The sequence below is a fragment of the Sus scrofa genome, chromosome 11 (assembly GCF_000003025.6).
Source record: "Sus scrofa isolate TJ Tabasco breed Duroc chromosome 11, Sscrofa11.1, whole genome shotgun sequence".
In the NCBI taxonomy this organism is placed as follows: domain Eukaryota; kingdom Metazoa; phylum Chordata; class Mammalia; order Artiodactyla; family Suidae; genus Sus; species Sus scrofa.
This window is the reverse complement of record NC_010453.5, coordinates 23,566,509-23,583,060: the sequence shown is the minus strand read 5'-3', so window position 1 is coordinate 23,583,060 and position 16,552 is coordinate 23,566,509. Positions and strand designations below refer to the sequence as shown.

Sequence of the window (16,552 nt, the reverse complement as noted above, 5' to 3'; positions counted from 1 at the left end):
GTCATAAAGAAAAATCCATATTAGATCATAATAACATATCACTACAAACCCAATATTGGCTTTTCAGAATGACTTCAAGAGACTAATAAGAACGCCCTTGAGGATATATAACAAACAAAACTATCATACATTGTTGGGGGTGGGGTGTAAAATGGTACCACTAAATTACTTTAGATAAATACTGGTAATTTCTTTTAACACTGAAAATACACCTACCCAGGACTAAAATTCCACTCTCAGATGTTGACCTAATAGAATGAAACCCTATGTTCACAAGACTTGTTCCAGAATGTTCAGAGCAACTTCATTCTTAATAGAGCCTGAAAAGAAGACAGGTGTCCATGCACAGAGGAACGGATAAACAAACTGTGGTATATTCATACAACTGGATATCTTTAAGCAGAAGGTGGAAATGACTACCGGTAGACTCATGAATAATCTCAACAGTACAGAAAGCTGACACAAAAGAGAATGTCGTCTATGAGTCAATTATATGAAGTTCTAGAACTAGAATTGATTTACTCTGGGGCAGGGGTGGACACATGCTGGGAAGGTGGACACGTGTGTTTCAGGGAACTTTTTGGGGATGATACACATTTGGGGTGTATATATTTCTGAAACCTACAGAAATGTACACTTAAGAGCTTTGCAGTTTTATGTAAATGCATATGTAAATTTTACCTAACAATTTTACTTAAAAATAAGAATTATTACAAAAATCATAAACTTTGAATGTTAGTAACGGTACCTATGCCAAAGTATTTGGGGGAATGGTGGTGATGTCTACAACTTACTTAGAAATGTTTCCAAAAATACAGTGGATTCATGGATGAACAGAGGAATAGAAAGAGGTAAGCAGGTGAGTGTAAATTTCTTTCAATGTTTCTGTACGGTTTAATATTTTCATGATAAAATGTTGCAAAAGAAAAAAAAATCCTTAAAAACTGTCTTTCACAAAAAAATAATAAATAAAAAGTTAAAAGAAACAACAACAAAAAAAGAGAAAGCAATCCCAACTTCACGTGAACTTGGCAAAGTCTTTAAATAAACCCTTCAAGTCTAAACTAAGGATTTGCAAAATGTAAACAATAAATAATACTTTCTATTACAGGATCCTTAAAGGACCACACTCGCTAATTACATCAAGCACAGTTCCAATATGAATAAGCACTGAGTAGATGTTTCAGCTACTATTTTTAATGAACCTCCATGCTGTGTGTCTGTGGCCATAAAGCCACAAAAATAAAATGTCTCAGAAATAAAAGTGGAGGAGGATGTTTGCACACTTTGTTAAGGCCACTGTTATGTTTGTTGCCTAGATAAAATGAGATGCACTGGGATTTTTTTCCTGTGCCTGAGTGTCATTTATTAGGACCCCTAAGTGAATGAGCTAGTAGAAGGGAAACACTGTTATTTTTAAAAACCCATAAAGCCTATTTTTAGAGATGGTATTTCCTTGACTTTCATTCCAGGAAAACCGCTAACAGAGGGCATGGCATGGAGCATGCTGGGTCCAGAGAAGAGAGCCTGCCAGACGCCACAGCAATAAATAGACTGGGGCTTCGGGGAGGAAACGGAAAATGGGGACATGGAACGTTATGGCTCTGATACCCTTACCATCTGGTATTTAGCCCACTCAAATTACGGGGTTTTGGGAAATTTACCTTTGCAGGCCACCTGTAATTCATTTTCTTATCTATTTGTTTAGCAAACACTTAAATCACACGGGCAAAGGTCTAGGCATGCCCTCCAGGACCTAAACAAAATGAGGTGGGTGAGGTAATACTTTCACAAAAAAAAGTTCTAATTATAATGAGAGGTTAGTCTTATTTATGCTTGCCACTTCCTTTTTCAGTCTTCCTTTAAAAAACACAATTTTAGCATTTTTGATCAATAAAGTCACCATATATTTCCCCAAATGACAGGAATTCTCAGGAAAAAAAAAAAAAAACCCAAAACATAGCAGAATATGTTATTTGGGTTCGGTCTCACTTTGCTGAGAAATGCATACATATAAGTACATTTTTATAAACTGTATTTTCTATCCTGCTTATTATCACTTTTAGAAATCGGTATTTTAAATGCAAGTGGAACTTCTGAATGTGCTACCTTTTACCTTCAATTTAGCAATGTTTCTGAGAAGCAAATGAGCTCTAGAACGTTGAAAATTGTTTCATTCTATTATGACTGCTGTCCTCTGAGTTTTCACACACACACACACACACACACATATATATATATATATATATATATATATACACACCTGTGATAATTCTAAGAACTTGTGATTGATGGGTTTTGACCCAGAGTTTTCAAATAACAAAAACAATAATCTTTTAAATTAAAGGAAAAGTACATTCCATTCCCTTAACTCATCTTCTTTTGGGGATTATATGCTCTCTGCTAAAATTTAGGATGGAATTTCTAACAGTGACCGCATTGTTGGGTAAACAGTAGTCCTTTGTGTGTGTGAAAGTTTTCCAGTGAATGGAAATGGTCTTATCGGGAAAACGCCTGCCTATAGTATTTATTCAAATCCATATTTTCAGGAGAGAATTCAGAAAAATGCTTGTCTCATAAAAATATGTCATTTCCTTGTGTCTATTTAAAAAGAAACTCCAGCATCCAACACATAGACCCTGTGGTATCAACAGAAGCGAAAGATAAAATTAAAGAAACACAGACTGCATGCCAAAATCTGGGACAATAGGAAGAGAAAGCAGGTTGGCAGTCACCTTTCCAAGGCCTTATCTTTCCCTCCCACGTATCTCTCTGGGGATGTCCAGACGCTATGACCTCTTTCTTGAGTGGAGACACAAGCTGTGAGGCCAGTGCCTTGCCCTTTAAAGTTTTCTTCATCCCCTTGAGTGAAACCTTACTGTTAAGGGGAAATAAAATGTTCCCCTTGTAAATGAAATGAAAACAAATGTAAATGAAAAGTCACTTTGGTTTCCGTTTCGGCATTTTCGACATTTTCGATTGCAGCACTTTCTCGGTTTTGGCATCAACACACCTGTGATCTTAAAACATCCTTTGCATGTAAATAGCAATGGCTTTGTCAATCAAGTATATTAGGACACCTTTATTCAAATAAAGTTGACCACGGACTTTAGGTGAATCCACTGTTTTCTAAATCAATACAAGTTGCTTAAGATGATCAAAGGTCAGACTTTTGTAATCTCTCTTCCAGGGAGGATCACCTCAGAGTAAAACTTCTAGGGAGAAAGGTAGGGATTCATAATGAGAGGGTTTTTGTTGTGGTTATGTTTGAGATTTTGATTAGCCACAAGTATATTCTACTGTATTTACTTGAGAGTGTTTAACTGCCTTGAAATTCCAACAAGGGTGCTGGCTCCAGTTCACCCAAATTAGGGAGGCTTCCCCATATTAATTTTGTCTCTTTCACAAGCATCCTTGAGATACTTTGTCCTTAATTATTTAGGTCTATGTTTCAAGTATTAAGAGCACACTTGAAATCCACAATTTTTCTAAGTTTCCAATACTTATTAGCTTTGTTTTCTGCTTAGACCTGTTAACCTAATTTTGATTTCAACGCTTTGGGGAATAAATGCATTGCTTATCTTTAAAATCTGCATAGCTGTTTCCATATTAAAGAATCCAAATTCAGGTTTCAATTTATGCAGTATGAATTTGCTGATCCTCTATGGTGAATTAAAAACCACACTTATTTTTTCCTTCTTCTCCATGACATTTCAAATTTTAACTGATACTTCTCAAATTACCTTTGAAAAACTTATAATCCAACGTCGTGACCAATCTTCCTTCTGCCAAACATTGAGGGCCTTATTCTTTCTTTCTATCTCTTTATTTTTTTTTTAAGTTCAATAAACCTTGATATAAAATGAAAGGTAAAGAAAATTCAGAAGGATGATAGTAGGTCTATGACTGGACACACTTCCTCATTCTCCCCTGCAGCTTCATCTTCTCGGACCATATCAGAAGGAAGGGGCTCCACCCCAGCTCCTAAGAGAAGGGCCTGCAGAAGAAAGGAGGGGAGGCAAGGAAGGCTGAAGAGCTGTGATAACTGAGCTGAGTCCTGATGCCATAACTTGGGGGGCAGATATATGGATAGAGCAGCTATTTGATTTTCTCAAGTGAAATCCACCAGAAATTAAGAGTGTACAATCTGTGGGAATTCTAGCACACTTATTAACAAATATGCCAAATGAGAACGCAAAGCCATCCACAGATCTATCACTATGACAGATACTGAAAACAAAATCATACATTTACTGCTAAATAATCTCCTACTGGGGATACTGCTACTGCCAGAACAAATTCTACTTAAAAACCTAGGCGAGTTAAGGAGTTCCTATCATGGCGCAGTGGTTAACGAATCCGACTAGGAACCATGAGGTTGCGGATTCGATCCCTGCCCTTGCTCAGTGGGTTAACGATCCGGCGTTGCCATGAGCTGTGGTGTAGGTTGCAGACATGGCTCGGATCCTGCGTTGCTGTGGCTCTGGCGTAGGCCAGTGGCTACAGCTCCGATTCAACCCCTAGCCTGGGAACCTCCATATGCCGTGAAATGGCCCAAAGAAATAGCAAAAAGACAAACAAAACAAAACAAAACAAAACAAAACAAAAATCTAGGCTAGTTAAGAATTTAAAACCATGGGAATTACCCTTGTGGTTCAGGGGGTTAAAAAACTGACTAGCACCCCTGAGGATGCGGGTTTGATCCCTAGCTTTGCTCCGTGGGTTAAGGATCTGCTGTTGCTGCAAGCTTCACTGTAGGTCACAGATAAAGCTCGGATCCTGCATTGCTGTGGTGTAGGCTGGCAGGTGCAGCTCAGTTTGACCCCTAAGCTGGGAATGTCCATATGCCACAAATGGAGCCTTAAAAATAAACAAAAGTTTGATGTCAGATTTTAGACATATAGGCAGGCCTAGCTAGGAAGGTGATGCTCAGCAGAGCATATAGGTAATGTGTGCAAGAATTTCGTTCTTTCTTTTTTTTTCCTGTCTTTTTGCCATTTCTTGGGCCACTCCTGTGGCATATGGAGGTTCCCAGGCTAGGGGTCCAATCGGAGCTGTAGCCGCCAGCCTACGCCAGAGCCACAGCAACGTGGGATCTGAGCCGCGTCTGCAACCTACACCACAGCTCAAGGCAATGCCAGATCATCAACCAACTAAGCAAAGCCAGGGATTGAACCCGCAACTCATGGTTCCTAGTTGGATTCGTTAACCACTGCGCCATGACGGGAATTCCGTGCAAGAATTTCTGATGGACAGAAATCCCATGTTCTAAAGGCTTACACTCAATTACAAAAGTCTGCTGAAAATTAAAGCTTTTGACACAAACTTTAGCTCTAAGAACTCTATCAAAGACGAAAAAAATAAAGATTAAGGATAGGAAAAAAAAAAAAAAAAAGCTACATACTTAACATTCAGAAAAGACCAGAGAACTGCTTGAAAGGGAAACCAAAGAAATAATCCATATTTACTAATCTTTTTATATTAAAAATTACATTTGACAAGTGCTAAGATCATTTATATTCTAATAATTTTCAGTATCTTTTTTTTTTTTTTTTTTGTCTTTTTGCCATTTCTTTGGGCCGTTCCCGCGGCATATGGAGGTTCCCAGGCTAGGGGTCGAATCGGAGCTGTAGCCACCGGCCTACGCCAGAGCCACAGCAACGCGGGATCCGAGCCGCGTCTGCAACCTACACCACAGCTCACGGCAACGCCGGATCGTTAACCCACTGAGCAAGGGCAGGGATCGAATCCGCAACCTCATGGTTCCTAGTCGGATTCATTAACCACTGCGCCATGATGGGAACTCCCTAATTTTCAGTATCTTGAAAGGAATAAATAATTTAAAAGAGCGAGCGTTGAATTCAAGAAAGGATCTATCAGGTCAAGAAATGATTGATTTTACTCTTCAACTGTTCAAAGTTTCCTTTTTTAGAGGTGTCAACTGGCTCAGACCAGTCATGTATAAAAATATAATGGACTGAAAAAAAACTTCATTTTTTTAGAATAAAAAAACAACAGAATTGGAGAATAAACTCTGAGATACACAGCTCTTAAAGTTTTAAGACACTTGTTTTAGAGCCCTAAATAATTTGGGAACCCTACTTAGAGATTTTCACAACCTTTGGGAATTGGTGCTCTCAGGAAACTCTGCCTTTGTTTTTAGACCTCTGTTTTCAATCACAGAAGATCCAAAAACTGAAGCTAAGTGTCCCAGCAGATGAAATATGATCACTAAGAACCCTAAAATACCTCCAAGTCAAATGACCATGGAACCTCCACAAATTTATTCAACCATCAAAAATACTTATTAGCATACGCTAGGCAAAACAAAAACTAACCCTAAAATTTACAAAAAGTACACACATATATCTATTTGAGAATCTCTGAAAGCTCCTATTTTGTGAGGCACCCATATCTAAACAAATATTTGAATTAAAACAGATCTTGAAACATTACACCTAACTTTCAAAGAATGATGCACATTTTTCCAAAGGTATTACGAAACTAAGAGACACAGGAAATATTTGACTGGTTTAATGGAAGAGAAAAGCCTCCCAAACTAGCTGACTTCTGAGATGAAGGAGTGTGGAAAACTGAGCAAGTGTACTTTAAAAAACATTTCTCAGGAACACCCATTGAATCTCAGAGGCAAAATATTAGAAGTAATCTCTTCTTACTCCTTTCCTTCTCTCTTTTTTGTCTTTATTTCTTTTGTCTTTTCTCTCTGTTTAGACACAATTCTACATGATTCAGATGGAATTAGTAAAGCCACATTAAAAACTGCTCAAGAAAAATATCAGTAGAAAAGGAGAGAGGCACATCTAACAGTAACAACAAAATAAAAACTTTACAGACAAGAAGGAAATAAAAGCTTTTCTGGTATAAGTCAATAATAAATAGTTCCCCAATCCCTATTCAATAGCAGGCAGGATGCAGCATTACCACACATTAAATCCATGTCTCCATGTCTACTGCGAATGAAGAAATGAGTATAAGAAGAAGGTTGTCCAAAGGGAAAAAAGACTGGTAATAATGTTATAAGATAGTTGATATATTTTGTCAGGAAGACTATACAACAATTAACTTCTACGATTGAGCCAAATGTCCTTATATTAACATATAATATGTGCTAGAAAAAGCTGTTGAGAAAAAAAGAAAATGAAAGGTATAAATTCAGTATGATCTCACCCAGGTAAACTGAAAATAATATCCCATATATATTCACAGACACTACGGGATATGAAAATATAAGGTAATATAACATAAATGGAACAAAACACAAAATCTTGTAAGTTATATTATCTATGGAGATGGATAAATAGGAAGAATAGCGATTTTTTCACTTTAAAAAATAGATATCAAAAACAAACAAACAAAAATAAAATAAAACATAGATATCCTAAAGTTGTGGCTCTGGCATAGTGGGTTGAGAATCCAAAGGCAATGGCTTGGGTCACTGCAATATCTGGCCTGACACAGTGGGTTAAAGGATTTGGTGTTGCCGCAGCTATGGTAGAGGTGCCTTGGATTCAATTCCCGGCCCAGGACTTCCATGTGTCCTGGGTGTGCCCATTAAAAAAAAGATATCCTAAGCAATTTTGATAGTATTAACATTTTAAAATAAGATGGTGGCCAAGCTGGCAGAGTAGGAAAACCCTGAGCTCACCTCACCTCCTCCCACAGGCAAACTAAAATGACAACTATTTACAAAACAACTCTCAATGAGAATGATGTGAAGACTAGCATAAAAGATCTTCTACAACTAAACATATAAAGGAACCACAACAAGGTTTGTAAAAGGGATGGAGATGCCATATAGCCAAGACCCACAACCCCAGGTAGGTGGCCCACAAAGTGGAGGATAATTACAATTGCAGAGATTCTCCCACAATGCAAGGCATCTGAGCCCCATGTGGGCTCCCAAGCCCGGAGCAGGGGTGGTCCTGCACCAAGTAGATGAGCCCACAGAACTTCTGGCTTTGAAGGCCATCTGAGCTTGCATTCAGGAGAAATGACAGGCTATAGGAAACAGAGACTCTGTTTAAAGGGCACATGCGAAATCTCATATACTCAGAGATCCAGCACAGAAGCAATAATTTGAAAAGAGCCTGAGTCAGACATACTTGCTTATCTTGGAGAACCTCCCAGAGGCAAGAGGCAACTGTAAACTTGCAGAAGAGCTACATGAAGGGGAAATAAGCAATCTACCCAATAAAGACTTGAAGGTAATGATCTAAAGATACTTGATGAACTTGGGAGAAGAATGGGTGAACACAGTAAGAAGTTTAACAAAGACTTAGAAAATATAAAGAAGAAACAGAGCTGAAGAATACAATGACTGAAATAAAAAGGAAGTGATCAGTAAAAGATTACATGAGACAGGAAAGGATCAGCAAACTGAAGAGAGAGAGCAGTGAAGATCACTCAAGTTGGACAGAAAAAGAGAAAAAAAGCATTTAATAAGTGAGGATATGTTAAAAGACCTCTGATACAACATCAAGTTAACTAATAACTGAGTTATAGGGGTCCCCAAAAAAGAGAAGAGGGAAAGAGAGGGGGTAGAGAACTTATTTGAATCTTTAATATCTGAAAATGTCCCTTACCTAGGAAAGTAAATAGTAGGTCCAGGAAACTCAGAGTGTACCAAACAGGATGAACTCAAAAAGATCCACATCAAGATACAGCAGAATTAAAATGGCAAAATTTAAAGATGAAAAGAGATTATTAAAAGCAGCAAGAGAAAAGCACTAGTTATATACAAGGAAACTTGCATAAGGTTATCAGCTGACATTTCAGCAGAAATTCTGCAGGTCAGAATGGAGTGGCACAATATAGTCAATGGTGAAAGGGAAAACCCCATAACTAATACTTTACTCAGCAAGGTTATAACTAGTATTTGAAGGAGAGATTAAGGAGTTTCACAGATAAGCAAAAGCTAAAGGAGTCCAGGACCACTGAACTGACTTTACAAGAGAAATTAAAGGTATTTCTCAAAGCAAAAAAAGAATACATATGAAAGAAGAAAATTATAAAAGGAAAAATCTCACAGGTAAAACAAACACATAATAAAGTTGGAGGTATCAGGTTCCGTGATTTCGACTATACTACAAAGCTACAATTATAGAAACAGTATATTACTGACACAAAAATATATGCACAGATAAATGAAACAGACTAGAGAGCCCAGAAATGAACCATACTTATACAGGCAATTAGTCAATGACAGAGGGGGCAAAAAATATGCAAAGGGGACTAATCAGCCTCTTCAATAAATGGACACCTATATGCAAAAGAATCAAACTGGTCTACTTTCTCATATCACACACAAAAACAAACTAAGAATGAATTAAAAACTTAAATGATTTGACATCATAAAACTCCTAGATGGAAACACAGGCGGTGCACCCTCTGACATTGATTTTAACAATAACTTTTTGGATACATCTCCTTAGGCAAGGGAAACAAAAGCAAAAATTAAAAAATGGAACTTCCTCAAGCTAAAACACTTTTTGCACAGAGAAGGAAACTATCAAATAAATGAAGAGGCCACCTACTGAATGGGAGAACATATTTGCAAGTGATATATCTGTTAAGAGGTCAATATCCAAAATATATAACACTCACATAAGAACAAAAAATAAATAAAACAACTCACTGAAAGATGGGTGGAGGACCTGAACATTTTTCAAAGAAGATAGAGATGGCAATAGACATATGAAAAATATGCTCATCATTAGCAGTCATCAAGGAAATACAAATTAAAATCACAATGAGATATCACTTCATACCTGTTAGAATGGTTCTGATCTAAAAGGCAACAAAGAACAAATGATAGTGAAGATGTGGAGAAAAGGAAACCTAATACGCTACTGGTAAGAAAGTAAATTGGTGCAGTCACTATGGAAAATAGGATGGTGGCTCCTCAAAAAATTAAAAATAGAACTGCCATAAGATTCAGTAATTTCACTTCTAGGTATTATTCTGATGAAAACAAAAACAGTGATTTAAAAAGATATATGCAACCCTATGTTCACTGCAGCATTATTTAGAATAGACAAAACACGGAAGGAAACTAAGTGTCCATCCACAGATAAGGTTTACATACACAATGGAGTATTACTCAGTCATAAAAAAGAACAAAACCTTGCCATTTGTGACAACATAGATGGACCCAGAAGGTATCATGTTCAGTGAAGTAAGTCAGACAAGTGAAATCCAAATACTGTATGATGTGGAATCTAAAAAAGAAAATAGATGAACAAACATAAGGAACAGACTCCTAGATTCAGAACAAACAGGAAGAAAGGAAGTTACCAGAAGAAAGGAAGTTTGGGGCATGAATGAAATAGTTGAAGGAGATTAAGAGGTGCAAACTTCCAGTTACAAAAAAAAAAAAAAAAGAATCTCAGGGATGAAATATACAATGTGTGGAATTTAGTTATACCACAATATCATTATATGGTGACAGAATGTAACTAGACATATGGTAATCATTTTGTAACATATAGAAGTAATGAAGTACTTTCTTGTGCACCTGGAACTAACACAGTGATGTAGGTCATTTATACATCAATTAAAAATTTGTAGGAGTTCTCATCATGGCTCAGTGGTTAACAAACTTGACTAGCATGGATAAGGATGTGGGTTTAATTCCTGGCCTCACTCAGTGGGTTAGGGATCCGGTGTTGCTGTGAGCTGTGGTATAGGTGGCAGATATGGCCCGGATCTGATGTTGCTGTGGCTGTGGTGTAGGCTGGTGGCTATAGCTCTGATTGACCCCTAGCCTGGGAACCTCCATATGCCATGGGTGTGTCCCTAAAAAGACAAAAATTAACAAATTTGTAAACATCAGGATGAAAGGCATGAAAATGATACTAATGAAGGTTATCTCAGGGGGCTGGGTATTATGGGTGATTTTTAATTTTTCCTTTAAGTTTTTATGTATTTCTAGTTATCTGCAATAAAGAGGTATTGCTTGTAAAATTTGAAAGAAACAATAATGGTTCTTAAAAGTGAAAATGATAAAGTATGGCAGTATTTTTACAGACTACAACATTTTCGGTAGATTTAAATTAGTTCATAATAAAAACTAATATACTTAAAAATGTTTAAAAGAAGAAAGCTGTAGAAATTTAGGAGCTATTCCAGTAAGTCTAATTTTCTTAATTTTGAGCCTGGAATATACAAGGCTGAATATTTTCCATCTTTAGCAAGAGGAACAATGCACAGTTATTATGGAAGAAAGAAAAAGTATCCTTTAATATGATAAACCATTGGCAGGTTTGGCAAATGGTCACTTCAGAGGGATGTGACTTTATCTGAACATAATTTTTATTTATTTATTTATTTACTTATTTTCATTATAGCTGGTTTACAGTGTTCTGTCAATTTTCTACTATACAGCATGTTGACCCAGTTACACATACATGTATACATTCATCAGACGTGATTAGATATAGTTCCCAGTGCTATACCCAGATCTCCTTGCCCATCCATTCCAAAGGCAACAATCTGCATATATTAACGCCAGACTTCCAGTCCATCCCACTCCCTCCCCCTCCTCCTTGGCAACCACAAGTGTCTTCTCCAAGTCCATGATTTTCTTTTCTGTGGAAAGGTTCATTTGTGTAGTGTAGTATATTAGATTCCAGACATAAGTGATGTCATATGGTATTTGTCTTTCTCTTTCTGACTTACTTCACTCAGGATGAGAGTCTCAGGTTCCATCCATGTTGCTGTAAATGGCATTGTTTCATTGTTTTTTATGGCTGAGTAGTATTCCATAGCGTACATATGCCACATCTTCCTAATCTAATCATCTGTCAGTGGACATTTGGGTTGTTTCCATGTCTTGGCTATTGTGAAGAGTGCTGCAATGAACATGTGTGTGCATGTATCTTTTTCAAGAAAAGTTTTGTCCAGATATATGCCCAAGAATGGGATTGCTGGGTCATATGGTAGTTCTATATTTAGTTTTCTAAGGTGCCTCCATACTGTTTTCCATAGTGGTTGTACTAGCTTCCATTCCCACCAACAGTGCAGGAGGGTTCCCTTTTCTCCACAGCCCCTCCAGCATTTGTAATTTCTGGACTTATTGAGGATGGCCATAATTATATTGACTCCTTTAGCTTTAAAAGAGTGTTTCAACTCATGCACTCTCCATGTCAGTCAGTCTTATTCTTCTTCCTTATTTATTTATTTATTTATTTAGGTCTTTTTAGGGCCATACCTGTGGCATATGGAGGTTCCTAGGCTAGGGGTCAAATCAGAGCTGTGGCTGCTGGCCTATGCCACAGCCACAACATGGGGGATCTGAGCCACATCTGCGACCTACACCATTGCTCATGGCAACACCAGATCCTAACCCACTGAGTGAGGCCAGGGATCGAACCTATGTCCTTATGGATACTAGTCAGACTTGTATCCACTGAGCCACATGGGAACTCCTCTTTTTCTTCTTTATGTGGTGTGAATGTGAGGTTTAAGGAGCACAGTTAACAGGTGCTACATTTTTGAGGGTTTTTTGATTTGGGTTTTTTTTTTATAATTTTATTGGAATACAGTTGATTTTCAATGTTGTGTTAATTTTGGGCATACAGCAAAGCATTCAGTTATATAGATGCTACATGTTCATTGCTGCTAAAAAATATTTACAGAGTCTGGATTTTAAAATAACAATTGGCACACTTAAAGTACTGATGAGCTGTGCAAGACCATAAGTGACTTTTTATTTTTAAACCCCTTACAAAACTTCCTTCTAATTCAAAATTGGCATGAAACATTTTCCAACCCAATTCCAAGGAACTCATTGGGCACTAGGGGAATCCAGCAAGAAAGGAAGCCACACACATTTTAACTTTGGATCACATGTAATTGTTGGAATGAATGGCAAGAGCCAGAGGGTTCTGTTGTTTGTTTGTTTTTAAATCACAGTGGTAAATAAGTTTGAAGCATTTCACTAGTGAGGCAAGAGTCACTTGAGATACATTGTTAAATATGAGGAGTTAAAATATATCACAGACACAAGTGGTATTACACAGCTCATACTGTTCTGAAAACACAGCCTCTGAGCATGAGGTTTAAATATATACCCACAATAAGAAGGCATATTGACCTATAATTTTCAATATTACATCCTTGTATTTTTTATTATATGCTATTTTTCAACTAGTAGAGGAACACGGTCTCATAAAGCTAATATTTATTCTTCCTTGTTTATGGAGGTAGACGTGCAGTTCAGGAAATGAGAAACTCTGAGAAGTCAAATATAATGCAGTGTCCTGTACACCAAAGAAGAGAGGGCAGGAAAATCACCATGTTTCAAAAATTGGGGTCTGGGAATTTGGTTATAAAATTTCAACTAATGAAACAATGAAAGAGAAGCAAAGCCTTTGATGTTATTACTCTCTCCATAAATGTACCCCCCTTTTTTTTTCTTTTTTTTTTGTCTTTTTGCCTTTTTCTTGGGATGCTTCCCATGGCATATGGAGGTTCCCAGGCTAGGGTCTAATCGGAGCTGTAACCTCTGGCCTACATCACAGCCACAGTAACAAGGGATCCAAGCCGCATCTGCGACCTACACCACAGCTCATGACAACACTGGATCCCTAACCCACTGAGCAAGGCCAGGGATCGAACCCGCAACCTCATGGGTCCTAGTCGGATTCATTAACCACTGTGCCATGACAGGAATTCCATAAATGTATCCTTTTTATAGATGATAAATCTTATCATGTAGGAGTCTTCATTTTAGTAGAACGCAAAGAAAAAGAGTCCTTTAGTCCAATTTGCATTTGCAACTATGGATAAAATACCTACTGTGTGTATTTTGCAAAAGCTAAGGCAGAGAGTAAGAGTCATCCACTCTAACAACCAAAACACCTCCACTAATAATTCTACCTTTAAATCATGAACTCGTCTCCTTTTGCTTTTATGTAACCTCTGTACTGGGGAACTCCATGATTCCTTATGTTAAATCCAAAGGGAAAAAAGTAGGGTATGAGAATTTCTTTTTCTACGGAACGGCTGTGCCTGTATTATGGCAAATGTCTCAAGAGATCAGAGCCTTCACAAAGCCCTTCTGGGAAAAACTTCCCAGAGCTCCTGTTTCTGCGTCCTTTCCTTTTAATGTATAGCCTCACTGGAGACTTTGGAAGCATCTAGAGAAATAAAAGGTATCAAGTCATTTTCCCATGCTCCCCAAGCATGAAGAATGAACGGGGGTGGGGGGAGGCACTGCCAAAAGGTACTTGAGGGACAAGACAGAGAAGTAGACGGAGTGGAGGTGAGGCAAGGGATACTGGGGCTTGTGGGAGAGAGAGCTCCTCACAATCTGATCCCTGAATTCCTGGGGAAGCCTGAGAAATGGAGCAGAAGAGCTGAGACTGGGATACACGGTACAAAGCCAAGGGAAAAAATACTCCTTTGCTACTTGCCTTTTTCCTTGGATTTCAGATGCTCTACCCCTTCCTCTCTCAGTGACCAAGATGATATATTTGTGACATCAGCCCCACTACACCCTCTGGGGTCCAGGCCCTGGCTTTCCTGTAAGTCCTCAGAACTGTCCTCTCTCTTCTATTTTCCTGCACTGAGCACTGATGTTATCTTTCCATATCTATGTTCCCATAGCGAACAACAGTGATCTCCTTTAAACCCCAAACCAGAAATTCTCCCAAAGAGCATCCACATATATACATTGGTGTGTTGCTAAATAGCTGAAAAATAAATGGAAGCCCAGAGTAGAAGAGTAGGAAGAGAATGGCACCCAGGGTGAAAAATTGGGGGTCCAAGCCCAGCCCCACCATTTACTCAGCTCTCACCAAGGACTCTGTGGTCTGGGCAGCCTTGGTCCTCCTTTGCAATGGACATGTGAGGAGGTGTGAATCTGCTTATCGCATCCTCTGGGGTATGGGGTTGCTGCTGGTCTTTAGTTCCTGGAAGCCAGGGCTACTAACCTTTCTAAAATCCATGGGATGATCTTGCATCATAAAGAAGTAAATATAGAACTACCATACCATATGATCCAGAATTTCCACTCCTGGGCATATATCAGGACAAAACTGTAATTCCAAAAGTTAAATGCATCCCTATGTTCATTGCGGCACTATTCACAATAGCCAAGACATGGAAACAACTTAAATGTCCATCAAGATATAAGTGGATTAGGAAGATGTGACACATATACAGAATGGAATACTACTCAGCCATAAAAAAGAATGGAATAATGTAGCCATTCGCAACAACATAATGCTACTAGAGAATCTCATACTAAGTGAAGTAAGTCAGAAAAACAAATACCCTATGTTATCACTTGTAGTTGGAATCTAAAAATATGAGACAAATGAACCTATATACAAAACAGAAACAGACTCACAGACATGGAGAACAGGCTTGTGATTGCCGAGGGGGAGGGGAGGGAGTGGGATGGACTGGGGGTTTGGGGTTAGTAGATGCAAACTATTACATTTAAAATGGATAAGCAATGAGGCCCTACTGTATAGCACAGGGAACTTTATCCAGTTTCTTGGGATAGAATATGGTGGAAGATAGTATGAGAAAAAGAATGCATATATGACGGGGTCACTATGCTGTACGGCAGAAATTGACACAACTCTGTAAATCAACTATACTTTAATAGAAAAAAGAAGCACCTCCCTCAAAATGTCAACAGTGGCCCCACAGAAACATTGAGATGATTTTTTTAATGCTTCCACAACCCACTTGTATTCTCAATATTAAGTGGGATGTAGAGAATTTAAGAGACTCCGAACAAAACTGGGAGGATAAATAAATGTGTGGATTGTACAATTTTCATAGGAAAGGTTAAGAAAATTGGGTTCCTCTCTCCTGAGGAGAGGGAGGATGATGGAACACTTGAGTCTGTGATGACACAGGGGAGCCTGACCATCCCCTTCTGTCTCAGTGACATAAGAAATAAACTGTCGTGCCAGGAGGTCCATAATTGCTTAGACTTCCTTGACAATAAGATTTCTAAGAAAGGAGAACCTATATTAGCTTTTAAATGGAAAGGGGATACCTAGGTAGGAAGGTCTGAAACGAGTAGATTCTCCTTGGTTTCAGACAATTCAAGTTGGATCTTGCCTTTGGACTAGGGAAGAACATTTAGGTAACTTCTCAGGTCCCTTCCAGCAACTCTTGTATTTCTATGGCTACAAATCTTATGTCTCTGCCCATCACAACATCTTACCAAACTGATGGCCTGGAGAGTTAAAGACGGAGGCATGACTTCCCATCCACGCTCTCCCCTAACACATACCACACGCTTCAGCCTTCAAGGTAAGTCAGTCATGGGACCCAGCAATGAAGGTTGCAGGGAAAAACCTGGAATCGAGCCCCGCACTGCAGTGAAATCTACTTCTGATTTCTCAGTAGGAAGAAAAGGAAAAAAAAGAAAAGAAAAAGAGAGCAACGACCTACAGTAGAGGGCTATTAGGAGAGAAGACATTTGTCACGTGGACAGAGTAAATGGCCCACCAAATGAAATAAAAGCCTGTGGAAAAAGACGTGTCACTCTAAGGAAAGTTCTAAGTTC

General features: G+C 38.3%; 1 protein-coding gene across 10 annotated transcripts in view; it reads right to left on the bottom strand.

Moving 5' to 3' along the window:
* The window catches only part of ENOX1 (ecto-NOX disulfide-thiol exchanger 1), a 660,000-nt gene that overhangs the window by 311,703 nt on the left and 331,745 nt on the right, over positions 1-16,552 (bottom strand). The gene's annotated exons all lie outside the window — the stretch shown is intronic.